A 7793-nucleotide genomic window follows, 5' to 3' on the forward strand; every position below is an offset into this window, starting at 1 on the left:
GGGGTTTAATTCCATCCTCGAATGACTGGCTGTGTGGAGTTTGCACAATCTACCCGTGACTGTGTGAGCTTCCTCGGGTGCTATGTTTCCCTCCGGCAGTATAACGATATACAGATCAGGGTAGACTGGCCATCCTAATTTGCTCATAGTATCCTTGGATGTGAGGGCAAGGTGCATTAGCCATGGGAAATGCAGGCTGAGAGGGATAGGGTAGGGGTTTGTCCAGTGGGATACTGTTTACAGGGACGGTGTGGCCTCGATGGGCCGAAAATCCTGTATCCTAACTGTAGGGATTCTATAATTTCTATGGAGTTCTCCTTCATTGGCAACTTTCGACAGGATCCTACCTATATGCCTGGCCCGGATTTTTCTTGCCAAAATGCAACACCTCACATTTATCTAAAATAAACTCCATCTGCCACACCTCAGCTCACCTAATTAAGTTCCCATTATATTCTGAGAGATCATTCTTCACTGTCGACTACACCACCAAATTTGGAATTATCTACAAACTTACTGACAATACTTCATACACTGAAGTGCAAATGATTTGTATAAGTAACAAAAGGCAGTGGACCCACAATTGATCTTTGTGAGCAGCGCCACTGGTCACAGGTCTCCAAGTTTAATGAACAAATGCCAACTGTCACACCCTGTCTCCGATATTCAAGGAAAGTTTGGACCTAAATGGCAAGTTCTCCCTGGATCCCAGGCAGCCTAACGTTGCTAACCAGTCTACCATGTCGAACATTTTGGTTTTCTTACTGAATTCCATGAAGACAGCATCCACTCTCCTGCCTTCATCAAACACCATTTTCACTTCCTCAAAAAATTCCACCGAATCAGTGTGACGTGATCTCCAATGTACAAAGCCCTCTTCAGTCCTTGTCTTTCCAAATGCATATACATCGTTTCCCTCAAAATCCCCTCCAACAATTTAGTCACCATTGACATCAAGCTCACCAATCTATACTTACCTGGGTTTTGTTTAGTTTCTGAAACAATGACACTCTGTTAGCAACCCTCCAGTCTTTTGCCACCTCACCTGTGGAAATCAATGTTACAGATACATCAGCAAAAGGCTGAGCAATTTCTTTCCTAGCTTCCCACAATATTCTGGGATACAACTGATCAGGTCCCAGGGATTTGTTCACCTTTATGTGTTTTAAAATGTCAAACATCTCCTTGTAATATAGATACTTTTCAAAATATCACTATGTATTTCTTCATTCTCTCGCTCTTGTAACCTCTTCTACATTAAATACTAGGAGAAATACTTGCTTAGTATCCCTTCCACCTCCTATGGTTCCACACATACGTAGCCTTACTGATCTTTAATGTGCCCTATTCTCTCCCGAGTTAATATTTTGCAATTAGAGGATGTGTAGAGGTGCTTCAATGCCTCGTTAACCCTGTTTCTAAAGCCATCTCTTGTCCACATTTTTCTGGCCCAGTTTCCCCATTGACTATACACTTGTATAGTCTATTGACTATACATTGACTATTCACTTAATCTCAGCTCTGTTTACCTGACATATGCCTCCTTGCTAACCTTGACCAGAGCATCAATATATCTAGCCATCCAGCACTCCCTGCACCCACCAACCTTGCCCCTCTCACTAATAGGAACACGTTGGCTCTGGACTCTCTGAAACCAAGTTTTGATGGACTTGCATTTACGAACCATCCCTTTACCTGTGAATAGGGTATTCCAATCAGCCTTTCACAGGGCTCGCCTAACACTTTCAAAATTGGTCTTGTTCAAAGTTAGAACTTTAATGTTGACGTAAGGCCTTTCCTATTCCAGAACTAGTTTAAAACTAGTATTTATGTGTTACAGACTTGAAATGTTAAAGAAACATTTCCTGCCCCTCTGTAACAGGCTCGAGAGGCTGAATAAGCTCCCCCTGTCCCTCTGTAACAGGCTCGAGAGGCTGAATAAGCTCCTCCTGTTCCTCTGTATTAGACTGGAAAGGATGAATGAGCATCTCTTGTCCCTCTGAACTAGACTCAAGAGGCTTCATGGCCTCCTCCTGTCCCTGTGTAACAGATCCGAGATATTAAATGAGACAACAACCCCTGGATTATGAGCAGCTGGTAAACTGTATTTAATGGAGGTCTATTCCTTCTCAGTTACAGAAACATAAACAACACTATTTACTCCAGGTGCCCTCTCAGGAACACTTCATACAGCTGCAGCGATGCATCTCTTCGTTTTGAATTATTCTTTCGGCAAAATGTGCCAATATTCCAGCTTTCCACCTTTTCAAGTAGCAACAGGCTAATATGGGCTAAATGGCCTTCTCTTAGCCCACTGTAAGAGGCCCATAGGGACAGAATTGCTTCGGCCTGTTCCTGAGCAGCAGTCTCAATGCTCTGTCTCAAGGTTATGAAAGGATTTGACAACAGGGCATTAAAACCAGGAGTGGCCGCACACTGGTCAATAAGTACCGTACTTTGTGTTCAGGTATCGAGAAAATTGCCCACCCGATTTTATTTTATGCAGCCGATCTGTTATTTTATAACTGCCTCCTTTCATAAACAGAGTGGAACATATATAGACGCCTGCAGTGTCCTGTTAGTACTCTCATATACAAGTTAACAAAAAGATTTAAATATTTATGATCCATCCCTCAGCAACCCTCATCCATTCCATCCAAAACCAGTAAATGAAAAGTGATGTTTTGAACAGGTTAACTGAGCCTATTTGTTCAGTAAGTGCTGTTAATGCCAGTCTCCATGGATTCTAATTATCCCAGTGGAGGGTTTCCATCTTTTAATGATAAATGGGCGCTGTTCAATGTGTTATCCCATAACATGAGCGGGAGCATCACCGACAGCACTGACAGGGATCAGCAGATCCAGAGAGAGGGGGAGGAGAGATCAGAATCTGAGAACATTAGACTGGAATGTGCCAACAATGGATCAAAATTTGAGAACATTAGACTGGAATATACCAACAATGGATCATAATGTGAGAACATTAGACTGGAATATACCAACAATGGATCAGAATGTGAGAACATTAGACTGGAATATTCCAACAATATACAGGAGCTTATCCAATTATATTTGGCGTCTTTCTGCATATTATTGGTTGTCATTATCATCGCGGATCTATTACGTTGTTCTCATTATTAAATTTTTTTATTTTCCCTTCCTGGCTATCGTTGGTGTTCCTGGTGAGTGTCACTGTCCAGATTTTGTTTTCTATAAACCAGTTATGAATTTATTATTGTTATTTCATATAGTCTACACATCTTGCCACTATTATTGTTCCTGTTGATTCTCTCAATCCAGACATTCACTCTACAGACCACTACTAACTACATTAATGAACGTGTTCAATTCCTGTCTCACTCTCTGCTCTGGCAGTGTTACTCACGGGACTCTATGTTGATTATTCAGTTTCAGGGGATAACCACAATGCATTGCATCATTGCCTTTGCTGTTAAGAGCTTGGAGGTCACCGTCTACTGCTCTGGTTACAAACTCCACTTCCTTCCACTGTTTCCATCCCATCCCTGGCCAATATCTGCAGCTGAAGCAGGCAAGTCACAACTGTGGGATATCTCTTTGACTATGAGCTGATTCTTGACACCATGCCTTAAACATTTCTAACTTGAAATACTCCCCACTCCAGAATGTATCTCACTGGTTTATTCCATCTGCTGTTTGAACCTTGAGCTATGAAGTACAGGCTTAATGAAGCCAATAATCTGCTGCTGATGGTCCCGGCTTCAGACCTGCCGAAACAAATCTGATTCGACCTCACACCAAACTCCTATCCATCTGTCATTCATGTCCACGCTGATGTATATTGCTGTTGTGTCCGGCCAAGACTTTATTTTAACATTCTCAAACACTTTATATCATCTGTACATGAAACTTCCCTCGTTCTCTCTGTTGATTAACAAAAGGCCTGCCAGTTGTTCGTATTCAAAAAAGTTTCCTCCATGTGCGTTCCTTCTCAAACAATGAGTTTCGCATTCAACCACACACACACACACACACGCACAGCAAACCTTCCCATTGTAGGAAGTAATCTGATGCGAGGATAGTTAGCATATGATAGTAAAGTTTGCAGTACTCTCTATTCTGGGCAGATAGTGCAGTTTACTGAGCAACACACCAGCATGGTCTGCACAGCTCTCCATGCTGGGCTGTCATCTTGTCCCAGTTTATGTTGTTTGTGGTGTTCTGTCAAGCAGATTCAGAATTTGATGTTACAAACCATTCCAGCTGATCTGACAATGCCTTTATTCAATGTTCTCATTCTTGTCATTTTACTCACGAAGATCTCAATTCTCCAGTTAGTCCCACTGTCCTATCTTTTTCCACATATTTCCACAACATCTTTTCAGTTAATTAACTGACTATTTCTGTCTTTAAAGTGAATCCCTCTGTCCCTTTGTATCTTACCCTGGCCTTGGGTTTTGGCTCCCTAGTGTATCGAGTGCTGGCATTGTGTAGCTCAGAAATACTGAAATGGTGTGTATCAAGCTGTTGTTCACTTCCTGGTATGTCCCATGTGATGGTCCATGGACAGGGGTGTTTCAGAAGTTATGAGATACATCCTTGTAACTTGGTCTGTACCTGTGGCTGTCCCTCTCAGGTGACCTTGCGATAAGTAACACGAGGAAGCCCAATGCGTGAAGGGCCAGGCATCTAAATTGCATGACAATGCTGTCACTTTTTTTAATACAACGTTAGTTTCTCATTTTTTTTAGTAAGCGGTCTTAAAGGCCAAACTGCTGACTGAAAACAGCTCAAGTAAATAACTTACGGGGCGTTTAGGGTTTTTAATAAATAGTAGTAACAATGGCCAGCTCGCACAGACCAGGCTTTCTAGTTTGTTTTTTCTTGTAGCTGTAACAATCACCGGGTGCTTGGGGTCCCAAAGGGGTTGGAAGTTTTAGTAAATTATCCGTAGCTGCTACTCTCTCCAAAGCCTCACTTTTTGGTGTTTCCTCCTGGATTGGAGAACTGTATGCAAGAATGCATGTCTGAATGTTCCTTTTTGCCAAGGGATGTGTTTAGGTGATGTTAATAGATTGAACAGTTCATTTGTAGAACGTATTGTATCCATTCTTTGGTTAAGGTTTCCAATAGTTCATTTATTCTAAATTCCTCTTCATTTTGTATGGATTTTCATTAGAGGATAGTGAGGTAGAACAACCCTATGGTAGCCAAAGGCCTGATCAGGATCTGTTTAAATACATCCAGGCATTATCTAAATTTGATGACAATGATGGGGGAGCCTTTTTAATTTCATTTCAGCAAGTGGCTAAACAAGTGCAGCAGCCAGAGAACATGTGGATTTAGTTTATCCAAACAAAGCTGATAGGTATTTGCATCCCTATTGGAGGAGGTGAAGAAAGCCATCTGAAGTGCATATGAGCTTGTGCCAGAAGCCCGACAGTGTTTCAGGAATCTGAAATAGTGTCCCTGGTTAAACACACGTTGTGTTTGGCAGAATCGAACAAAGTAATTTTGAAAGGTGGGGAAGGGTAATAAAAACAGAGCAAACCTATGGCACTCTGAGAGAGAAGGAACGCCCCTGGTGCTCACCTTCCACCCTACCAACCTTCGGATAAACCAAATCATCCGCCGACATTTCCGCCACCTCCAAACAGACACCACCACCAGGGATATATTTCCCTCCCCACCCCTTTCCGCCTTCCGCAAAGACCGTTCCCTCCGCGACTACCTGGTCAGGTCCACGCCCCCAAACAACCCACTCTCCAATCCAGACACTTTCCCCTGCCACCGCAGGAACTGTAAAACCTGCGCCCTCACCTCTATCCAAGGCCCTAAAGCAGCCTTCCACATCCATCAAAGTTTTACTTACACATCCACTAATGTCATTTATTGTATCTGTTGCTCCCGATGTGGTCTCCTCTACATTGGGGAGACTGAGCGCCTCTTAGCACAGCGCTTTAGGGAACATCTCCGGGACACCCGCACCAATCAACCACACCGCCCCGTGGCCCAACATTTCAACTCCCCCTCCCAAACTGCCGAGGACATGGAGGTCGTGGGCGTCCTTCACCGCTGCTCCCTCACCACCAGACGCCTAGAGGAAGAACGCCTCATCTTCCGCCTCGGAACACTTCAACCCCAGGGCATCAATGTGGACTTCAACAGTTTCCTCATTTCCCCTTCCCCCACCTCACCCTAGTTCTAAACTTCCAGCTCAGTAACTGTCCCCTTGATTGCCCGGACTTGTCCTACCTGCCTATCTTCTTTTCCACCTATCCACTCCACCCTCTCCTCCTTGACCTATCACCTTCATCCCCTCCCCCACTCAACTATTGTACTCTATGCTACTTTCTCCCCACCCCCACCCTCCTCCAGCTTATCTCTTCACGCTTCAGGCTCACTGCCTTTATTCCTGACGAAGGGCTTTTGCCCTAAACGTCGATTTCGAAGCTACTTGGTTGCTGCCAGAACTGCTGTGCTCTTCTAGCACCACTAATCCAGAATGAGGATCTATGTCATTCAGAGGGACTATTGGAGAGATGAGAAGTGCTCCATTATGTAACATGTGGTCAGAGTGTCCAGTGGAAACATCAACAGATTTATTCCACAATGAGGAAGGAGGCCTTGAGCTTGGTGTTGGCGTTACAATATGTCAGCATTTAAATTGCGAATAACATACCTGAGACAAATCTTTATCACTGATCGTGACCTCTTAAAGTTTTTGGAGAAATTTAGGGAGAAAAATACCAGTCTGTTTCGACTGAGCTTATTCTTGCTGCCAGTCAATTTGAAATTATAAAGTTGACAGGGCGAGAAAAAGTAAGTTTTGACACAGTGTGGAGACTTGGATGAAGAAAAACAAAAGGCATTCTGTGGCAGGAGTAAAATGACTGACATCGAATCGAGTTGTGAACACTTGTATGCTCAGAGTCAATGTAATATATATTCATTCCAGTCTACTAACAGAGGAAGTTTAGGATGTCTGAAATGAATCCACGGTTATATATTGATGGATTATTTTATTACCGATGGAGTCGGGAGGATACTATCACTGGAAAAAGGTTATTTTCTCTTGGATTGTTTTTTGAAGAGACGTTTTAAAGGCAGAGGAGCGGAACTGTGTCTGAAAACAGTTTAAGTAAATAACTGAGAAAGCCTTTAGGTTTTATTGAAACGGTGATAACAATGGAAGGGCAGTGGCCAGCTCTCCCAGACCAGGTTGCCTCGTTTTGTTTTTAGCTGCAGCATTCAGAAGCTGTTCAGGGTCCCAGACTGGTTGGAAGTCTCAATACATGATTCCTCGCTGCCTTTCTCTCTGAGATCTCTGTTGATGTTCATTTCTCCTGGATAAGAAAATTGCATGTAAGAATCTGTATTTGAATATATCTTTGTGCCAAGCAGTGTATACCAGGAAGGTACGGTATCTATTGTTTGTGTTAGTGTTCCACATCTTAGCCATCCTGAAATGTTCTTTTCTTTGATTGTATTTTAACTAAAGCATTTAAATAGATTATATTTTGCTTAATGTCGAGTGGTTTGACCAGTCAAAACATATCTAGAAAGCATACTTCACATCTATATTCAAAATAAGGAAAGGTTTTGGTCTAAGCGGCCTTCTTAAAATATTTTGCGAGAATCTGATCTGGTTCATAACACTTATAGACGAGGGGTTTCTGACTGACTCCTGTTATTGAAAAGTTAGTGCAGCAGCTGGGGATGGTTTGCTGGAGGTTGTGCTGTGAGCTGCCTCAGACATTCAGGGAGACCTTAGGATTTGGTGACTTTGGATGGAGCCTGGGGACTGTAGTTAC

The sequence above is a fragment of the Chiloscyllium punctatum genome, chromosome 7 (genome assembly GCF_047496795.1).
Source record: "Chiloscyllium punctatum isolate Juve2018m chromosome 7, sChiPun1.3, whole genome shotgun sequence".
NCBI lineage: Eukaryota > Metazoa > Chordata > Chondrichthyes > Orectolobiformes > Hemiscylliidae > Chiloscyllium > Chiloscyllium punctatum.